The following is a 23,232-nucleotide window of genomic DNA, read 5'->3' as shown; positions in this document are numbered from 1 at the left end:
ATTAAAAAAGTATATTCTATATAGAGTAGAGTCCTATATACAGTAATAAAATGTTTTTACTTGAAATGTAAAAATGTATATAATGAGCGAGTACATCATGAACCCATTTCCCAAACCGTTTTGTTGTCTTATCCTGAATCACTATGGTACACCTTAGTCAGGTCGCTGCTGCGGAGGTTTTTTTTTTTTTAAAACCTAGTATGTGGTGTAAACCTATGTAACGGTGGTGGCCGCCCTAACTCCAATAAACAATTCTAAAGAAAATATTTGGGCGCCAGACAAGATTAAACTTGTCACAAATTAAATTAACCCAGGATAGCAAAAAAATATATCCACCTGTTACACAACAAATTATAATAATCAAGAAAAAAGAATTTTCCTTTCACAGAGGATATTTATTTTCCGACACATGTTCATAGTCATAATTCACAAAAAAAGAGAAAGCAAAAAATAAAAAGAAATAAAGGGCACACTAGCGGTCTCAGCTGATCTGTTGAGATCATATAACTGGTCGGTCGGGATCCGTGCCGGAAACCAACCGCGTCACGCTAATCCACAGATTCGCGTCCACAATGAATCACAAAAAGGTCCATAAAAGAAAAGAGAAAAAGCAAACAAAACATTGGATGAACATCTCATTCATTCAGTGGTAAATCATCATTAACAACAGCAACATTAATTTTAACGGCGAACACTAATTATAAACACAACTCAGAATACACAGAATGTGTGAACGTGAAAATTATGCGGGTATGTGTGTGCGTAGTAGCGTGTGTAATGGCGGCGCAGGTGTACTGACCGGTTTTCAGTGAATCGAAAGGCACCAATAAGTTTATGGGTCACCAGACACCAGGAACCAGGATAAGTGGATGGGCAGTTGCCTTGTCTTCAGCTAACTGACACTAGTTGCTCTGGATTGCGATTTGAATACTTTGAATTTGGACATACTACTCACCTTACATACTGTTGTTATTTTTTTTCTTGCTAATGGAAGTAGACATATTCGAAAGCAGGGTATGTCTAGTATATGCTAGCAAGGTGCTGTCTAATATCTGTTTTAAATGGTACAGTATCTGAGATTTGCACTCTACAAGTAGTATTTTAAGGGTTCCTGGTGTACTTTGTCTGGTATATTCTTAAAGTGCAGTTCTTTGCATGCTTTTCATGCTAATATTGCCCTTTAGGTAAAAAGTAAAAGAATATGTTTCTAGGATAACAAATTTAGCCTTATGCTAATGCTTATTGGCATGCTTTGAATGCAAACAGTAACAATAGGAGACATTAACAGAAATTAATCTGGTTTCGAGATGCAAATTTATGATTGTGGCTTAATTTCATATTACATAGGTAATCAAAAGTAAATGTATACTTGTTGTATTATATAAATATGCAAGCATGTGGCTTTATAGTCAAGTAGACAGCTTTTTTATTTGTTTTTTCACAACTATATAAATTCAGGTTTACTAAACGTTGGATCTCTTTAACTTTTATTGTATGGGCAAAAACAGTTTAAAAAACATTCTTCAAAATACCCTCTTAGGGAAATGAGAGAATTTGAATTTTTGAGTCATGGATCCCTTCAACACTGTAAAAAAAGTTGCTGCCTTACATTTTTTAAGTACAATCAACTTGAATGTTTGTCATTTCAATTTAAATTACTGACTTAAAATTAAATATAAAAAAATTTGTTGAAAATTGCTTAAAATATTTTGATGAGTTAAAGTCATAAATGAGTTGATGAGTTAATTGATGAGTTGATTAACTCATAATTGATGAGTTAAAGTCAATCATTGTCATATCTTATTGATTAGATATTTTTTTAGATATTTAATATTTGTATATTAAACAATTTATTAAATTACCCCTATAAAGCCTATGCAATCAAATTATTTCAGCCGACTCTTTGACGTGTGAATGTGACGAGTCTTTTTCCCTACAACTCGCGTTCCCTGATTCCTATTCTTCTTATTCATCGACTTCTCAAACATGTGATGACCCAGTAGCACTGATATAAACATGCTGGAGTCAGATGAGACACAGTGAGACATCAGTGCTGTTGCTTTCAGTTGTCACAGAATAAAATGCTCTACTTGGAGCATCACAAATCTCATGATTTATTCACAACATTCTGTGGCCCATCTGACTCATTGGCACAGGTGGACACACACACACACACACACACACACACACACACAATCCATATCTTGCTGTAGCCGTTGTTATATAACATTCAAGTAAAATGTGCAGTTGTGTTAAAATGTCGGTTTGAAGTTCAGAGACAAGCTGTCCCCATTTTCTTCCCATGTTTTAAATACACTGGCAATGGAAATGTTGATGTTGACATGATGAATAGAAGCGCTAACTTACACTCGAGTGTGTATATTTGTTAAAACTGACGTCAAACTGCGCTGTGGTTGAATTTTGGCATTCTCTAAGGGTTGTTTACACAAACAGATGGTCTGTATCTCCTTGATTGACACACCATCTGCAAAAAGTTACCATGGAAACTGATTTACAACCATAATCTCCAGTAATTTGCCTCACCTTCTTCTTAGCCACATCACCCTCAGCATCTTCTCATCTAGGTTTATGTATTTGTTCCTAATTATTGTATTGCATGTTTGTCAGACAGCTTAAAATGTGCTAGCTGTAACATCTAAATTAACTTAAATAATTAACTTGATTAAATTGAATTGAAAGTTTTCATTTTAAATTGGTGTATGTATGCATGGATGCATTTATTTACTTGGGGTTGACTTACCTTTTTGAAACTGTAATATATACAACACACACACACACACACACACACACACACACACACACACACACACACACACACACACACACACACACACACACACACACACACACACACACACACACACACACACACACACACACACACACACACACACACACACACACACACACACACACACCTGTCATTAGCATTGCACATCAATTAATTTCTATATTAATGAGGCAAGTTGCTGTGGCTTGCTACTGTAAACAGCCTAGTTAGTCTAAAAAATACATTTTGCACAGTAATTGCTTGTATGCTTATTGTTATTATTATTAATAATAGTATTATTATTAAATGCAATTGTTATGTGACATTGCAGTGTTTTATGAATAGTTATTGTGTTGCATGTGTTTTCCAATCATTAAAACAGTGAATGCAGCCTTATACAGAAATAAATGGAGTATAAAATGGGTTCCCTAATGCTTTTATGTATGTTAGGTTTGATTTAACACAACATTACCTTATACAGAGCCTCTATTTTTCCTCTTCCCACCTGTTGGGAGAGACAGAGGTTCATCCACTCCGACTACAGGAGTTCTGTTGAGACTCCAATTACACTTGTCAGTTGTGTATGTGTATGGATGGCTGCTTCTAACACATGCTGCCTTTATGACTTTTTGACTATGATACAGAAACACTTTGTGTGATTAAGGATCCCTGTTTTTCTCTTTCTCTCGCTGCCTGTCTTTCTCTCTGTGTGTGTCTGCAAGTGAGAAAGGCCACAGTGTCTTCCAGCGCCTTGGGCTACTTTGATAGACAGATGGACAGTCTGTGAGAGACAGACTTCCCTTTCAGCCAATGGGAAAACAGGACCCCTGCTGTCGGCATGGTGACAGTTGCCATGAGTGATTGCATCCGGACCTACAGTTGATGGTCTGGGGGTTCGACCCGTGTCTCTTTAGAGGTGAAGGGTGGAGAGGGCAGTGCTGGCATCGATCCCCTTAACGTTTCCATTAGGCCACTTTTGCCGTTGTGTTCTCGGGTCCATATGGCTCAAAGATGCCCGTCAGACCCCTGACAACCCCACGCTGAGGGTCTGCAAGAATTTAACCCAAAACTCTGGGTTTATATTTAGACAGAAACGCTGGTCTTCAGTCCCTCGTGCCTCACTGGCAGTTGTGCGCTAGTCAGAAATCAACAGGCTAAATGTTGTATTTTAAATCACATTTAAGTAGAGAATTAAGGAGAGAAACCCTTTCAAATCTTGAAAACACAATATGATGTGCCATGTCTGGTGTTATAGTAGCATTTTCAATTACTGTATATTGTTCAACTCTCAAGTCAGTGGAAATGGGGTCGGTTTTCGAGGAAGATTCACAGATCCCTGGCCGAGCACCAGCTCCAGCACCGTTTAGGTAGAAATAATCTGTGCTTGATAATGTTGAACACGTTTGCTTTTTCTCCCTCACAGCCCTCAGTCACTCCATTAATCACGCACATCTGGTTCCTTCAGTCTATACCCTAAAGAAGACAACTGTGTGTGAGAGGACCTTTCCATTATCTTTAATATCAAGATATTTTCTCTCACAATTATAATATAGACTGCACCAATGCTAAATGATGATGATGCTGGTTAACTAGAGTACTTCTGCAGTATAGAGGTACCATCTCACTGTTGTGAAACCTTCCTCATTTTAAGTTCCCCTGTTATCTGAAAAAAAAGGTTACTTTGGGGCTACAACAGTCTCTGAGTCACTGAGACTGTAGATCCTCTACATGTATTAATATGCACTCTTTAAACTTTGCATCTACATATCAACTAACTCTCATTAGAGTATTAGTAGACTTTCTGCTTTATATCTGCTAACTCTTTATTTTGTTGGTCCTCCAACAGACTTTCTACTGACTATAAGTAACTTTGCAAGTACATGTCAACTTATTCGAACCCTAACTCTAACCCTATCAGTCTACTAATACTCTACTAATACTCTAATGAGAGTTAGTAGACATGCAGGTGCAACGTTACTTATAGTCAACTGAATGCGTTAAAAGGGACCATCAAAATAAAGTGAAACCAAGTCACGAAAAATCAGTTAATAATTGCTAAATAATAATAGGAGAGTGGAACAGACTTACTGTGGGTTGCATTTCATAATATATTAGCTATAATAATGATTAAAACCTGTATTGTAGAATTGTAAAATCAGATTTAAAATTCAAATGTTAAAAATATATATTTTGGTCTGAAGGAATAAGTCAAATTGATCAAATGTGACAGTAAAGGATTTAATGTTACAAAAGATTTCCATTTAAAATAAATGCTGTTCTTTTTTAACTTTCTATTCATAAAAGAATCCTGAAATATTGAGCAGCACAACTGTTTTCAACTTTGATAATAATAAAAAATATTTCTTGAGCTGCAAATCAGCACATTAGGATCATGTGACACTGAACAGTAGAGTAATGATGCTAAAATTCATTAGAATTATAGTAATAGTAGTAGCTAGAAAATAGTCATTTTAAGTTGAAGTATTATTTCTCAAAATTACTGTTTTTACTGCATTTTTATCAGATAAATGATGCCTTGGTGAGCATAATAGATGTCTTTTAAAAAACATAAACTTATTTCAAACAAAATTATAAATTAAATGCATATTGGTTTTTACATGGTTGTCCATAGTGCCATATGGCAAATGTACACTGTTCGTTCTATATGTGACATAATGGAGCACATGGAACTAACTCTAGCGACTAACCCAATAATCTCAATAATCAGGCAGTAAAAATCTCCCTAAACTCAGTTAGGGCTCCTCTAATGTTGAGAAACTAGTGCAGTTGACATATGGTCACTTCATAAAACACAGCCGATCGATGCTGATTACAGTCCACGTTCGGGGTCTCATCTCTGCCGTCTATGAATCCTTTGTGTTGCTTTGCATGTTTTCTCAAATTACAGTGAAGGAGCTGGTTTCATCAATAGCGGTAGGGCACAATGAGGCTATTATCTCATGTGTTTTGCGTCTTGTGCGCTAACCTGTAATATCTGTGCGATGAACACGGCTATTAACTTCAGATGAAACCCCATGGGACATTCCAGTGTGTGTGTGTGTTTGCGCCGATGATTGATGATGCTGTTTTGAAGAAGTGAAAATGGACGTTGTTCCCCTCAGAAGCATACCAGAGGGGATAAAGAGCGCCATTGTGGGGCCTAATCCACTCTGCAGGGCCTTTCACTGTGTGTGTGTGTGTGTGTGTGTGTGTGTGTGTGTGTGTGTGTGTGTGTGTGTGTGTGTGTGTGTGTGTGGTGGTAGTTTAGAGTATCTGCCAGTCATTTTTTGCTGTTATGTCAGTCAGGTTTGTGCGAGCGAGCGAGCTGCTAAAAGCTTCTCTAGGCTCCCAGCGGTACACGTCTGTATAGAGTCCGTCTCCATCCAGCCGCCGACGAGACAAACTCCAGCAGGGCCGATGACTGACGAAGAAGAAGCTTCTTTCTCTCCTTCTTCCTCTCCGTCGGTCTCCCCCTCTTGTGTTCAACAACTGTCTTCTCTTTCCTTCTCTCTGGGTATTCGGTTCATCTATTCATCACTCGTTTCTATATCCAGGGCTTTTCCATTCTCATGACTTATCCATTTGTATCTCTCTCTTTGAATGGAGGGTAACGTGAGGAGGTGAAAGTGGCCCTCCGAACTGATGCATTGTGGGGGCTCTATTGTGGCCCGAGCAGGAGGGAGTGAGAGAAAGGGAACGAGGGATTGAGAAAGAGAGAAACAGAGCGAGAGAGCTAAGGTGACTCGCTGGCCTGGCACGCTCGATAAAACGGGTCAGCTCACCTTACTGCTGCTGAATGAGACCTGTGTGCGTGTGTGTATGGTAGATCACAAGAGTAGACTACAGACGGGACAGGGAAAAGATGGATCGATAGAGCTTGCAAGAAAAAGAAACGCAAGATAGCGCATGCGATTTTAGGTAGGAAACCAAGTGATTAATGAAAATATGGAATAAAGTGATGAGCAATGTGGCTAATACTAAAAACACTAGCTGTGTTTCAAAATCTAGATTGTCTAACCGTCATGAAGCTGCATAAATGAGTGATTTGGAACAGTCCACAAAGGCAGCAGCTTACACTAGTGAAGGGAGACTTGATCACATTCGTGTTCAATAGATTGTGATGTTGGCATGTTGCTATGCTAACTGTGTGATACACTAATAAACATAAAATACATAGCACACATAAATATATGGTAAAATAATGCATTTTATGTATATCAAACTTTTTTATTTATTGGCATTTTTCAATAATAAAGTATAAGTTTATGAAGTTATAAGCAACATATTTCTTAGAACAACCTTTGCATGTGGCATATTTAAATACTATCTTCATTTTGGAACAGAGAAAATGTCTTTAGTAAGTAGCCAAGGATTCCCAGATATATATATCTGTAATATATTTATACATACATTACATATATATACATCCATTATATATATATATATATATATATATATATATATATATATATATATATATATATATATATATATATATATATATATATATATATCCATAATAATATATCCATTATATATATATATATATATATATATATATATATATATATATATATATATATATATATATATATATATATATATATATACATAATAATATATCCATTATATATATATATATATATATATATATATATATATATATATATATATATAATATTATGGATGTATATGTATGTAAAGCGATAATTAATCCAAAAATGTAAATTATGTCATCGTTTCCTCATTGTCATGTTGTTCCAAAACTTTTATTCTTTCTTTGGTGGAACTATTTTTTTCTTTTCTTTTTTTGCAGAAATTATGTTTTGAGTGTTGTTTGTTTGTTTGGTAACCATCATTCCTCAACATATATTTTATATTCCAGTGAAGAAAAAAAATCATGCAGATAAATAAAGATGATAAAATTTTATTTTTGGTCAAACAATCAACAACAATGAACAATCCCTTTAAGCATCTTTGACAAATTCTCAGGTAAACAAAAATAGACACAAATGAGTTAGTTCTTGACATACAAAAATAGTGCTATGAAATTAATTTAGGATATTTAGAAAACGTTATTCGGACAATTTGGTCAAGTCAGGTCACCTTAATTTATATAGCTCTTTATAAAATACAGATAGTTTCAAATCAGATTGTTTCCAATGATACAGTTCTGCTGTAAAGCAGCTCTAAAAAGACAATATTGTCATTATTCAGCTGAAGTCAGTTCAGTGTTGATTAAGTTTTTTTCAATAACTTTGTAAAGTTCATCAATTATTAAATGAGATCAGTTCATAAAGCAGCTCAATAATGTTGCTGAATATTAAGTGTCCGTCCCCAACCAAGCAAGCCAGTGGTGACAGCGGGAAGGAACCCAAACTCCATCAGGTGACAGAAATGGAGAAAAAAACACATTGGGAGAAACCAGGCTCAGTCAGAGGGCCAAAGTTTTGGTCTTCAATATAATATCAAATTTAGATCTCTGACTTTTGATTGCACACTTTGATTGCACACTTTTGGTGTCTTTTGAACATATGTTGGGATCTCTTCTAACACTTTAGAGGAGACACATGAGATTAGTATGTTGATTTTAAGAGGAGGAACCTCTGAGAAGCACTGTGTGCTTTAAATGATCTCAGTTTTTAAACATGCTGTGTAGCAAAAACTGTAATTGAGATTAAAGAGATATAATTTGGGATTATTGTATTAATTTCATAATACTATAAACTATTGCCATGTGCAACGAATCACATTGATTTCATTCTCATTCTTATATATGGCATTTTATAAACACTCAATGTCAAGCTTGTTTTATGAGTAATTAAGAATGTTATAATAGTTATAACATAAATTAAATAAGATTATTAGTTTCAAGTGCAAAATGCTTTTTGAGCACATAATTGTCTGAAATATTTTTGCCTGTTCTATCACTCTTTCCAAATGCCACAGACAGCCTCAAATGAAATGAGTAAAACACACACACACACACACACACACACACACACACACACACACACACACACACACACACACAAAGACAGGCGAAAAGTTTTCCCTCCAGTTGTCCGACCTGCCGTCTCCGCTGTCATTTCTAAAAGTCAATCGCTCCATTTCTGCATTCCAAATGTGCCTTTCATGAATATTGCACGCGGAAGTCAATTAAGAGTGAATTATTAATTTTCTAAGTGTCAATATTTAGTAAACAATGATACTGTTGCTGCCGCAAGGAGCTCCCAGAGCAACTCTCTGTCTCTAAATGACTGTTAGTGCACAGAAATGAGACAGTAGAACACACACACACACACACACACACACACACACGCACACGCACACACACACACACACACTCAGCAGCATCTCTTGAGGGGATTAAGCAGGTGGTATACGCTCACAGCAGGAGCTCAGCGAGATGTTTCTGAAGGCGAGTGATGTAGACAAGGGTAAGCGGAGTCTAGACTGACTCCAAGAGAATTATAAACATAGAAGAGGGAGTGTTGTGCCGTTTTCAAGTTTTATGAAAGGCCTGTTCTATCTTTCAGCTCACCTTTCGTGTCGACTACAACACAATGTTCTATAATAGGATTTCCTTATCTGAACAGCAACTGAAGTGAAGTTCCTAAGCGTAATTTTGGGAGGAGTGAACCCATCTAATCTTTCAATTAACTTATATAAGCATGTATAAGCAGCAACCTTATATAGGCATCTTGCTATACCATACTCCTCATCCAAGCATTAGCCCCACTGGCAGGTATATCTAAGCTCTAGTTGAAGCTGCTTCCTCAAGCCCCTCCACTGCGGACAGCAGGCCAAATACATTTAACCTTAACAACGTAATGATTATATGGGCAACACATGAAAAATAAGTTATTCAGAGCTGTTGTGTACACTATAAAAAAGTATCACAGTACACATACACATAAATAGTCCCATGTTATCATGTTTTGTATTTTTATGGAGACACGTAGCCTAGGACTATATATCTGGAATTATTTATGTATTTTGCAGTATACCATAGCCTATTTTACCATAGTAAATGATTATGATAAATAATCATTGAGTATACCATGTTTTATTATATGGATCCTGTCAGTCACTGCAACTGTTTTCATATCACTCTAAATTTTTTCTTCTCAAATAATAGATTCAACTCAAATTAATATCAGGATTATTATCGTTAACTTAAAAAAAAACATAAAAAAAAAAACATTTACTATCCATCAAGGCCAAACCTGAATTCAGGACTTGTTTACCAAGTTGATGCAACAGTGCTACTGTAGTGCCTCGAGCAAACACCAAACCCTTTAGTATACTGTGGATACCTGTTTTTTGGCTGTGTGTATATATATATATATTTTTTTTTTTCCCTTTTGTTGGTTCTCTGGTACTTTGGATTTTTTTAGTTGGGCACTGTATTCTACACTGTGGACAAACCTCTCTGACACTGTAAATAAATTCCACCTTGCACGAAGTGCTTATGCGAGTGCGCCATCATTTCTAAATCCCTTTACAGACTCGCATTTGTCCCCGAAGGCGAGTTGGTCGCCTTCATCACAAAAAAAAAAAAGCACATAAACAATTACTAAAAATAAAATATATTAAAAATAGAAATACAAATATATGAAATTGAACAGAAATAGAGGCTAAAAGTATAATAATATACGGTAATACTAAAATAATACAGATTCATATTTATATTATTATTTCTTCATTTTTATTTTTTTTGGACAACAATTCCTTCAAGGCGACTCAACTCATTCTGTGGCCAGTTCAACGCAAACCTTGCCACACGGCCGATTCTAAATTTCCTTGGTCATGTCAATTACAGTGCAGTTTACAACCTAAATCTGACTTAGTACTCAAATGACTACTTCTCATCTTTTAGTCTCTAAAAGATTTAGTGTCTTTAACTGTTTATCTCTCTCTCTCTCTCTCTCTCTCTCTCTCTCTCTCTCTCTCTCTCTCTCTCTCTCTCTCTCTCTCTCTCTCTCTCTCTCTCTCTCTCTCTCTCTCTCTCTCTCTCTCTCTCTCTCTCTCTCTCTCTCTCTCTCTCTCTCTCTCTCTCTCTCCCTCCCTCCTCTCTCTCTCTCTCTCTCCCTCTCTCTCTTGTGTTCGAGGTGCATGAAAGGCCATAATCATAGATGTCACACCCACACGCACACAAGGCTAAAGATTATGCAGCTCTTTTGGGAATATTATAATTCTGGTAATAACACAGACAACGATGATGATAATTTTACAATGTCAGTCACTTTTTTTGACAGGACTGGATGAACATTTGGAGCTTATGTTCTACGAAAGTTCTGAAAGAGTTGGAAAAGGAAGTGCAATTTGTGTGGCAAGTATAAGCTTTGAAGTTTATGCTTTTTTAATGTGGTATACAGCCAGAGGCGCAAGAGAGAAGGAGAGGGAGAAAGGTTTGTGAATCTCTTCTCTATGGATCTTGCTGTGAGGTCCCTCTGAGAAGTCTTGATGATACTTAATGGTGATTGGAGCCAGAGATAAAACGCGCGCACACACACATACACATACACGCAGGATATCTGGAGCCAAGAGCTTCGCGTCACAGTTCACCAGCACTATAATCCAACCCATTTCAATGTGTGTTTTTAGTGGCTGTGACATATTGAGAGCGCTGTGAATTAGACATGCCGTCTGAGTCGCCTATCATCCTGCTCTGAGCCAATCACCATCAAGTAAAGTGTTTTTTGGCCAGAGCCTTAGTTTCTATCGACAAAATTTAAGCTGTTTCGCACAATTAAATCGCAGGTATGGGAATGTTAAACACGCATTGGCCAATCACGGCTCCAGAAACAGAAGCCTATACATTTACAATGATGCGATAAAAATGTCTAGTCTTTCCATTTAGTTGAGAAAAAAATAGCCATTATCGGCGCTGGAGAAATGGATAGTAGCAACGACTGTGAGGTATAAAAAAAAAAGGAAATAAAGGCTGTTTATATCAGCCGTCTGCAATCAAGTCGGCCCTTTCAGGAAGTTTTCCAGGTGGTTTGAAAGAGTAGAACTAAGCAGAGCTCTTACCTGGAGCGATAGCATTCGAAAGAAGCACTTTCACTCACCGGTTTCAGCTTGCGGTGTGTGGAGATTTGACTAAGAGATATGCAGAGAACAAATCTGCCTTTTAGTGGGCTGGAGGGGAAGGGAAGGGGATTTCGAGACATGCTCGGATAAGAAAAGGTTGTGATAGGCGACAGTGAGTTTTTGGCTCCATGAGCTGTGAGCTCTTGATGGTTGTAAAGTAAGTTTGATTTACAAGCCCGATACAAACATGTACTTCGACAAAAACACACATGTTTGTTTAACTATATTAGTGAGGACATAGACTTCCATTGATTTTTATTAGTTAATTGTTAGTCTGTTCTTTATAATACAATCACAACAGCTATCACAATATAGGTTCTATGAACTCAAAATTAATGCGTTTTATTTTTTGATCCAAGTGCCATGTTAATAATGGCATTCATTTTACATAGTGAACTTTCTTAGTTTCTCGTGTATAAGTTTGTGGATAAAATAAATTCATCCTTGTTTGGAATAATAGACTTCATTCAAAAAAATCTTTTTTTTTTTTTTATCTCACCAACCCCATATAATATAGACCCCAACCCCAAATAAAATGGAAAATATTATATTAGTTAATTTCCAACAAATGTAACTATATTATGAAATATTCTGTTGAATAGTGAAATCAAATTACTCATACTGTGATTTGAGATTTTGGTCATACCACATTGTGCACAGTCTCTTATTAATATAATACAATTACAGAAACAATGTATGTCCCCTTGAGGCTGAAGACATCCTGCTTTTTGGCTCCAAAATTGAGTAGTCCTGCCTTAGCATATTATTTTTATTTCTCACTGCTTTACTTAATGATATTTGCACAGACCCCAGTGTTTCGACAATCATCTCTCTTTCTCTCATTCTCTACCCACCATGCCTCCCTCCTAAGGCCAATTAGTCAACTTAAAATGTCTCCATTTCTCATTTTAGTGTGCAGTGATCAGGATAATAAGAATTAATAAGCCATTCACATTGCGCTCAATAGAGAACATACGCCTCTCATCCTGCGAGAGCTGGCTGCCGAGATCTGCACCAGAGATCAACACAATGCTTGTCTCGTTAAAGGGGTCAAGAGTGTACACACACACACACACACACACACACACACACACACACACACACACACACACACACACACACACACACACACACACACACACGTTAATTTGTCCACAATTTACATAGTCATTATGCAGCTGATATCTCCTAGTTGATTATGTTGCTTACCATTTTGTTTATTTACATTTTCTGTTGTCATGGCTTCTAGGAATTAGACGACATGTTGACTGCTTTGAAAGGCGTTGTCTTCCATTCTGATAGACCTTGAAATTTGGTCAGTGCTTTTATTAATAATTGAATAATGCCATATTGGAATTGGAGACTTTTTTTGGGCAGTGTTTGAATAAAGAACAGCTTTTGTTGTGGCATATTTTCTGATTCTGAGGCAAGGAACAGACATGAAACGGCATTTGAAAATGGCATTCATCTTCTCACATTTACTCCCATGTTGGAAAATCGTTTTTTTTTTTTGGTTTTGTTAAGATGGTTATTTACAGAAAATAGTTAGTTTAAATTGTAATAGTATTTTACAACAGTACTATATTTTTTTATCAAATAAATACATGGTGAGCATAAGAGACTTATTTCAAAAACATCTTACCGAACCCAGACTTTTGAATGGTAGTGTGTATATATAATGTTAAGATGAGCAGTGGCCTCCAGTTCAGTAATATTATTGGGTTTGTGTGCTGTAACCGCCGCCTTCAAATCCCACCAGAGATTTTCTATGGGGTTCAAGTCATGTGACTGTGATGGCCACTAGAATCTTCCAGGACTTCTTCTGCAACCAAGCCTTGGTGGAATTTGAGATATCACTGTCCTGTTGGAAGGTCCAATGACGGCCAAGCTTCAGCTTCTTCACTGACGCCATGACGTTTTCTCCTAGGATTTCAGTAGTGGTGTACGTCTTGGAGTTCTGTCATGCGTTTAGTATGCGCCTTACTGTGCAAGCTATCTTGCACTATCTTTTTGTATCCTGTTCCTTGTGTGTGAAGGGCGAGGATACCTTCGCTTAACTTTTTGGACCATTCTTTTGGCTTATTATTGCCATATTTCTAACATGCAGTCAAACGTGACACTCACTAAACCATCGTCAGTTCAGGTGTTCTAGCTCAAGCATACCTGGTGCAACTAATGAAGCCCTTGATTAGTTACATCAGGTGCGCTTGAGACAACTGTTTTGCATATTTGTGCTGTTGTGTGGGATTCTATTCAGGGGGTTGAATAATTTTGAGACTGCAGAAGTCGTTAAAAGTTGCATTTTCAGTTGATTTTGTGGAAACCACTTGAAACATTTGTTGTGTTTGAGCTAATACTTTTGTTTAATTTGTTCATTGCAAACAGCTGGAAGTCTGTAATTTTACAACAACCTGGAGTTGAATAATTTAATAAAAAATTTATTGTTTTTATACTTTTATATTGTACAATCACTTTTCATCTATAACATCATTCACAAATGAAAATACTGTCAAAAATACTGTAATCCGATAATCACCCCCATGCCTTGCCAATCCTTGTTTTTACTGAGGAACACAGAAGAAAATAATTTGAAAAACATCTCTAAAATCTACTTTTATCAAATGAAAGTAAAATGTGGTCTAGTTAGTTTTGGACCCGACTAACTTTCATTGTATGGACAAAAACATTCCTCAAAATATCTATTCAAATATTATGAATATCTTCATAATAATAGTCATACAGGTTCGGAACAATATGCTATTTTGTTTTTGGGTGAATTTTCCCTTTAAGTGTCTTGATCAAATGCAGCCGATGATAGAACATGGATAAACCCTTGTGGTTCTCAAACCTAACCTTTGGGGAATGGGCCAGGTCTTTATGGGCCAGATTTATTAAACAGGGCAAATTAGCGTGAGAGCGCAATTCCAAAAAACTGTCGATGGGAGTGGAAAGTTCTGACGACGTGCAAATTAAAGTACACAGACGCAGCCGGATCATTTCCATAATGACTGGTTTTATAAATGAATCAAAACACAGAAAATAAATCTGATGGAGGTTTCAAAAAGCACATGGACTAAATTTCAATATATCAACCTGAAGTCAGGATGCGGAGCCCTGACAGTGAACTTTCATGTTCACTGATGGTCGTGCTGCACTACATTACAGCTGAAGTGCATCTCTTTCCTCTCGAGCTTTTGATGAAACATCCTCTTCATTTCTCTTCTCTATTTTGCTCGAGTGTGAAAGTTGTGAGCTCGCCTCTAGTCTGATAAAAATAACATCCACACAAGCCTGAAGAAGCTCGACCATCTGTTGCTGTGATCTCAGTCTTTCTTTCTCACACCCGTCCCCTCTTTTTGTGTCTCTTTCTCTCTGTCTCTCTCTTCACTCCTCATCTCTCGTTCTGACTGACAGCAATTCACAATAGAACACATTTTCAATTTGTGTTGATTGATTGGAGCTAATTAGTTTGTATGTGTAACTGCTTTTTTTATACAATGAATAGTTTTGTTCTTGGTTGCTGATTGGTTAATACACTGTTCCAGTGATGCTAGAATTAAGCAACAATCACACTCCAAAGCGTTGCACTGAATATCTGCACACCATGAGACTGTAGAATATTTATTTTGTACAACAGTTAAGTAAATATGAATTAACTTACATTTCAGATCAAATTTGGACTACCTTGTGTTTATAGTTTGCACCGTTCACATACTCTAATCTGAAATGCCACAAACAGGGTCAAGTGGAGTGATAAAAATCAACATTAAAAATCAACATTAATACTTAATAAATAAATAAATATATATATTAGTGCAAATAAATACAATTTAATTTATTATATTATAATGGTTAGTTTTAGGATAATGAAGTGGAGTTAAAAAACTCTATATCTACTGTATATAATAGTAACATGTAACTTCACAAATATGTGTGTAATGTTCTGCTGTGTATAAATACTTCTATGTTTTAGATGCTGTGGCAGTATATCCTTATTGTATGCAATATTAGGCTTCGCAAACAGTGAAACATCACACCGTTCACACCCATATTACCCCTTTACTGTAAACACAATATTAATCACAACAGTTTGACATATAGCTCTTACGATTATTACTATGACCATGTTACGTATAAGGCCGGAAACACAAAAAGCACTGAATTGTAGTCAGTTGTACAGTACTTAACATGAGCTCTCTAATGAAGCCCTCTCAGCAACACGACTAAGGTTAGTCTAAAAATACACTAGGCCTGATGTTTATTTCTTGATGTGTTTTCTGATTTTTTAGCTGACACTATTGTCCAGAGCCATTTTCAGAAAGTGCTCTAGTTTTCAACAGTGAGTATGGTAGTTGTAATAAGCAGAGCTGTACTAAAAGCGGCCAGTATGATAGCTTCACCTCTCCCAAGCGTGCACACATGCTGTCGTGTAGGACGCTGGGAGGAATGCATCTGTCAGCATTAACAGGATCACAGACAGCCTGGAGGAGGATGCAGGAGAAAAGAGAGTGTTTATTTCCTCCATGTTGCCATGCACACAAGCTCCATGACGACGGGAGTAGGTGGCTCTCTGGCTGCTGGCCGCAAGACTCTCAGACTGCAGCATCTTCTCTCCTGACATCTACACTGATCTCCCGTTTTCAGCTCTTTTCTCTGTCTCTTATCTCTTCTGTGCCGGCAGTTCTCTTTCTAGCCTCCTTCTCATCTCGAAAAAATGTGTGTGTGTGTGTGTGTGTGTGTGTGTGTACAGTACAGTGTGTGTATAAAAAGATATATTGCACAGATCTCTAATATTAGCTTTGCTACATTGATTTTAACAGTTATATTGTGTTACATTCAATATTATATTACATTAAAGGGATTGTTCACCCAATAATTTAAAATGTCATAATTTACTCACCCTCATGTTCCAAATCATGTAGTTTTTATAAATATGTTGAATACATTTTTATATTTTTCATTTTCATTTTACTTAACGTTTTATGGAGCTAATATTATGACAAAATGATTTGAATTTGAATTGTGTAAATCTGAATTATTTGCAAGTGTAATCTAACAAAATTGAATTTTAGGTGGTAGTTTAAATAGTTCTGAATTTGAATTTTTTTAAACGAATATTGAACATTTGAAATTTAACAAATTGAAATGTTTTTATGGCTGAATTTTATAGACATGTATTTTCAAACAGTAATATTCAGTTTAAAAAAATTCAGATTCAAGTTTTCAAGATGAAGAAATTCAGAACTTCAAATTCAGTTTTCTAAAATTCAATGTCAAAAATTCAAGTTCAAAAATTCAGATCTGACAGAAAGTAGGTCACAGGTCATCCACAGGGAAGAGTAGATGATCTCAGAAAAGTCGAACAGAGCATTTTGGCCAATTGGGGACTGCGGAAGTTTTCCAGCGCGAACGTGGTGGTGGTTCAAGAGGTTGCCACTCTCTGACTCTTGTCATGAATCGGCCGGAGTTCGATTACATGTACGACGCAGTCTAGACCGGACGCGAACGGTGCGACGCGACCCGTGAAATCCCCAACAGCACACGGATTCCCCATCCTATTTCTGACCTAGTCCCAGCTCTTTGCAACAGTCGCTTCAAGCGGTTGCGTCGCGCCGCTCGCGTCCTGTCTGTGTAACTGAGGTCTAGTAGACAAGGTGGCGTTCTAATCAATTTTACACAAAATGTAGGCTAGTTTAAAACAAACACCAGAGACCGCTTAGACAAATGTCCCACGTGCTGAGAACGCTAACCTAACATATAAACACAAAATCATTCATGTTTAAGAATCACTTACCTCCGGGCGATTCATGACAAGAGTGGACATTCTAAAACGCTTACGTGAAAAACGCTTAACGTGGCTCACTGTACGAAGACAGTGATATTAAAGGACCAAACTCAGTACACATCATATTAATAAACCATACTTTGTATAAAAAATCAGATGAGCCCAGAATACCTACGCAACGCGTTTAATTGTGCGTTAAGCATTTCCTTACCATAGAAAACCGTTATAAGAAATGCTTAACGTGGCTTACTGTACAAAGACAGTGATATAAGGACCGTACACATCATATTAATAAACCATACTATGTATAAAAAATCAGATGAGCCCAGAATATGAACGCAACACGTTTAATTAAGCATGTTCTAATCATAGAAAACCGTTATAAGAAAACGCTTAACGTGGCTTACTGTACAAAGACAGTGATATAAGGACCGTACACATCATATTAATAAACCATACTATGTATAAAAAATCAGATGAGCCCAGAATATGAACGCAACGCGTTTAATTAAGCATGTTCTAATCATAGAAAACCGTTATAAGAAAACGCTTAACGTGGCTTAATAAACCTTAAATGGTCCTTAATAAACCATAGGCCTACTATGTATAAAAAAATCAGGTTTAAGGTTTAGTAAGCCACGTTAAGTGTTTTCTTATAACGGTTTTCTATGGTAAGGAAATGCTTAACGCGTAATTAAACGCATTGCGTTCATATTCTGGGCTCATCTGATTTTTTATACATGGTTTATTATTATGATGCGTAGGCTACTGAGTTTGGTCCTTGTCTTTGTACAGTAAGCCACGTTAAGTGTTTTCTTATAACGGTTTTCTATGGTAAGGAAATGCTTAACGCACAATTAAACGCATTGCGTAGGTATTCTGGGCTCATCTGATTTTTTATACAAAGGATGGTTTATTAATATGATTTGTACTGAGTTTGGTCCTTTAATATCACTGTCTTCGTACAGTGAGCCACGTTAAGCGTTTTTCACGTAAGCGTTTTAGAATGTCCCTCAGAGAGTGGCAACCTCTTGAACCACCACCACGTTCGCGCTGGAAAACTTCCGCAGTCCCCAATTGGCCAAAATGCTCTGTTCGACTTTTCTGAGATCATCTACTCTTCCCTGTGGATGACCTGTGACCTACTTTCTGTCAGATCTGAATTTTTGAACTTGAATTTTTGACATTAAATTTTAGAAAACTGAATTTGAAGTTCTGAATTTCTTCATCTTGAAAACTTGAATCTGAATTTTTTTAAACTGAATATTACTGTTTGAAAATACATGTCTATAAAATTCAGCCATAAAAACATTTCAATTTGTTAAATTTCAAATGTTCAATATTCGTTTAAAAAAATTCAAATTCAGAACTATTTAAACTACCACCAAAAATTCAATTTTGTTAGATTACACTTGCAAATAATTCAGATTTACACAATTCAAATTCAAATCATTTTGTCATAATATTAGCTCCATAACGTTTTATTAATTTTATTGTTTTTGTCATGTGTAGCAGTTTTTTGTAATGTCATTTTATTTCGTTTTAGTTCAATTAAAATAAAATGTATGAATGTTTCAGTTAATGTTTATTTTAATTCAAGTAACAATACATGTTTTTTTTAGTTAACTATAATAACACTGGTTTCAAAACTGTTGGAATATCTTTCTCAAACCTCAAATGCCAACTAGCATCAAACCTCATTGATTCTCGCTAGTCACATGACCAAACATCATGATGTTTGAGCTTTGTGCTGCCATATTTGATGTAGTCTCTGAATGCGTATTTGCTCAATGTTTTCATCTGATTTGAGAGTAAGGTTTGAAGGCAAACTTGAATGATCTGTTTATCATTTAAGTTTGTGTGTCGCTTCAGAGTCGTAATCTACCATTTGAGTCCTGTTGCTTGACTTCACAACTTGTATGTCCTTGAGACAATTTTAAAAAATATCTTCTTTTGTTCCATAGAAGAAAGAAAGTCATACAAGTTTGGAGTGGCATGAGGGTGAGTTTGACAGAAACAGGAACTGTCCCTTTTAAGATGTTAGGAAACTGCAAAAGACATATTCTCAAGAAGAGACAAATGTAAATAACCAGTTGGTTAATCTAGTTTTTCATTCTCATCCACAGTTGCCAAGGTGATTTAGTTGTAACTGCGCGCCACAAGCCCAAAGCCAAGAATTATCAGTGTCTGATGAATGACGCAGGGCTGCAGGTCAGGACCGTGGCAGGAGCTCAGTTTTGGGAGAGGATTGCAAAGATCTGCGGGCCGCTGATATGGGAAAACTCATGTGTAAACACATACACACACACACTTCTAACCCAATCAGCTACAGTTTGAAATCTGTCTGAATGCACCTGTGTTGCTAAGAGCAAGTTTCTGATTGGATGTGGGTGTGCAGAGACAAACCCTGATAATAACATTAGCACAAAGACACATCTGTTGTGTGGCATTTAACATCCCCCCTCGTTGAATTAGACCAGGCCATCCTAAACAGATCCACTACTTTACATTAACTTTAAGTCAATCACGCCATTACAAGAGACTCAAAATGCTCCCCGAAGCACAAAAATGGCGCCAGAACATGTGACAGATGTGTTTTTTCACCCAGAATAATTGAAGTAGAATTAAAATCAAGTCTCAATCAAATATTCATTACCGTTGCTCACTACTGCTCGGAGACATGTTTTAAACGCACACACGGGACCCGCCAGTGATAATCAAACTAAGCCAAAGTGTCAAACTCCATTAGGCACCACGCCACTGGCAAACGAAAACTCTCACATTATGAATATAAATAGCAGAATTAATAAATAATACCCAACTTATGACAGTATGTAATTAACCATGCTAAAATATACTTCTCTGAAACTTTAACTATGAAAGCTCCTGTAACTCTACTAAAGGTTAACCATTTTGGTTGTTATTCATTATCCGCTATTTTAGGTCAAAAAGTAGAACATGCAAAGTATGATTGGAAACCCATTTAAAGTTTAATGCTAATTTAAAAAAAATACAATATTCTTAAAGTGGTCAGAATGGTGCTCTCACAACAAAAATGCAACATATTATCAAATTATGGTCTCAAATGATCATGTACCGATGATGATAATGATGGTGATTACTTATTATGAATAAGCACTGATCTTCATCGTCATCATAATTATCATCTTTTTTAATGGATGAAATTCTCCAGCTCACACTGAGCATCAGGACTTTTTTTATGTAAAAATAACCCGCTGCGTGAGTAATAACTTAAGAATGTGTTTCAAATTAACACATTTTAATAATCAAAGTACGCTTCATTTGCTTGAACCATTCCAGCACTTCATCTTGATTAGGGTTTTTGATATAAATGAGATGAAAACATGTAAAGAACTAAATCTACATATTATAACCAACATATTCAAACATGCAGATAGCTCATAAAAAATATCTCAAGTGTTTTTATAGAAACCTAGCTGTTAAATATTCACTTCACACCAGTTTTTTTTTTCCGAGTCATGTGACAGAATGAGAGCAGAAAGTTTTTGCATGTTGTTAACTAATGTGACATCGCACTGCTCAACATATGTCTTATGTGTGTCTCGTGTCTTATTTAGCTGGCCTGTGGACCAAACAGATGTTCTCAAGTCATTTGCATAACATGTAAGAACATGCATGCTTCTTTTTTAATCAGTCTATTGCTTCAGCTAATTTAATGTAGACTCTTGACATCAGTGTTTTGGATGAAAATTATAAGAATATAAGAACTGCAGCATACATCATTTAACCAACGGAATTCTTATTCAGAATTTTGGCACAGAATTCAGATCTTTTTTTTTTTGCATGATGCTTGTAACATGCATTTTTCTTCATTGTAAGTTCACACATCAAGTCAGTCGTGGAGGTGAGGGAAGATGCAGGCAGTAAGTTACTCTGTCCTCCCTATCATTGATTTCACTTCTTTTTTCATTTGTCCTCACAGAAGCCATTATTACTTTTATAGCTGTTTTTATGGCCCACCGCAGACTGCTGACCACACCGACACCCATCAGACCTCTTGCATCTCTCTCTTGTCTCTTGCGATGAATAGCTTTAGGCCCCTCTGACTAATGAAATAATAAATACGGGTGTCCGTGTCACTGAGAAATATGCTTAGGAGTGTTTATCCAACTTTTAAACAAACAAAAATACTCTCTTTCTCCTTTTCTCTTTCAGCCAACCGCTATTAGTTCCTCAACACCAAGCAGCTTTCAAGATGGATCTCTGTGGCACATTTGAAGAGCATTAATGAGCTGGAGATCTCTGTATCGCGTGTTATTAATAGAGCTGCAGCAGGGATCGTCCCGTCCACACTCACTCACTCGGATGCTTTCTCTCAGATGAAACGCGTGTCGTTGTTCTGAAACATTCATAAATGCGCAATGCCGGAGGCCGGCTCAGCAGAAAGTGATGACAATCCGCGGCGAGAAGTGATGACACGTTACATGTGCCTGCTAGCGATGCCCGCGCTGCCGTCAGCTGAGAGCATGTTACCCAGAGAGGCATTAATAATCATCTATGTGTATGAGAGAGAGATTTGTGTTTTATTTACCTGCTGGTTAACACAAACAAGGTATGAAAAAGTTATTTTTCTTCCCTTTTTCAATTAATAGTCAGTGACAAATGGTGCCTTTAGAAAATGTTGATCGTTACGCTCAGGAATATTTTTTTGCTATATATTTTGCAGTCTAAATATGGTTCATAATCCTGATTTGTGTTATTTTGTTATTTTCAAAATATAACGGTTTGAAATGGTTGAGCTTGAAGAATGCAGTCAACATTGCAATTAAAAAAAAAAGAAGATAAAACGTAAGGAGATTATTTACTTAATTTACTTATGTAATGTGATTACTTACATCACCACGCGTATGCTGTCTGCTGAAAGGGTACTACTACATTATGACAAATCACTGCTTTATGGGGGGATAGAGACATTGAGACATGTTAGACAAAAATTAATCTAGTAGATTTCACATAAAAAAATATGGGAATTGTTCCTCTAATGCTTTTGTCAGCACTTGAGCTTTTTACATGGAATTTGACATATTCAAAGGTGTTAAAGCAGGATTTCACAAGTCTCAATATTCTTTTTTGTCTTTAACTCTGTTTATTTCCCTCTCTCTCTCTCTCTCTCTCTCTCTCTCTCTCTCTCTCTCTCTCTCTCTCTCTCTCTCTCTCTCTCTCTCTCTCTCTCTCTCAGTCTCTTTCTATGCGTGTACGTGTAAAAAAATCTAATTTCGAATCCTCTTTGTTATACCGGCGCTCCATAAAAGCTGTCTTGATTAAAACCTCTGTAGAGGAATGTTCTGCTTTCTCTATAACAGCACATTTGTTGTGTAATGTTGATTAACACAGAAAATAATTTAAACTTGTTTATACACACCAAATGCTAAAGATAATGTTTGATTTATATAGAACATGGAACATTCCTTTAATTAGACTGGTATTTCTATGGCGCTTAATTGATGAGAAAGTCTTTTGTTTTACATGCATGCACACACAAGTTGCAATTGATCATTTTATCATCATATAATTA

At 36.4% G+C, this 23,232-nt stretch overlaps 1 long non-coding RNA gene across 1 annotated transcript in view; it reads left to right on the top strand.

Annotated features, from left to right (window-relative positions):
• LOC307001275 overlaps positions 1–22,631 on the top strand; it is a 192,584-nt gene extending 169,953 nt beyond the window's left edge. Inside the window, exons 4-8 of the long non-coding RNA XR_013798197.1 lie at positions 19,640–19,676; positions 19,802–19,964; positions 21,275–21,320; positions 21,537–21,580; positions 21,873–22,631. This is a non-coding gene — a long non-coding RNA (uncharacterized lncRNA). The remainder of the gene's footprint in view (positions 1–19,639; positions 19,677–19,801; positions 19,965–21,274; positions 21,321–21,536; positions 21,581–21,872) is intronic.
• The last annotated feature ends 601 nt before the right edge of the window (positions 22,632–23,232 follow it).

Source organism: Phoxinus phoxinus (genome assembly GCF_949152265.1).
Source record: "Phoxinus phoxinus genome assembly, chromosome: 7".
Classification (NCBI taxonomy): domain Eukaryota; kingdom Metazoa; phylum Chordata; class Actinopteri; order Cypriniformes; family Leuciscidae; genus Phoxinus; species Phoxinus phoxinus.
This window is presented reverse-complemented; position numbering and strand designations above follow the sequence as displayed.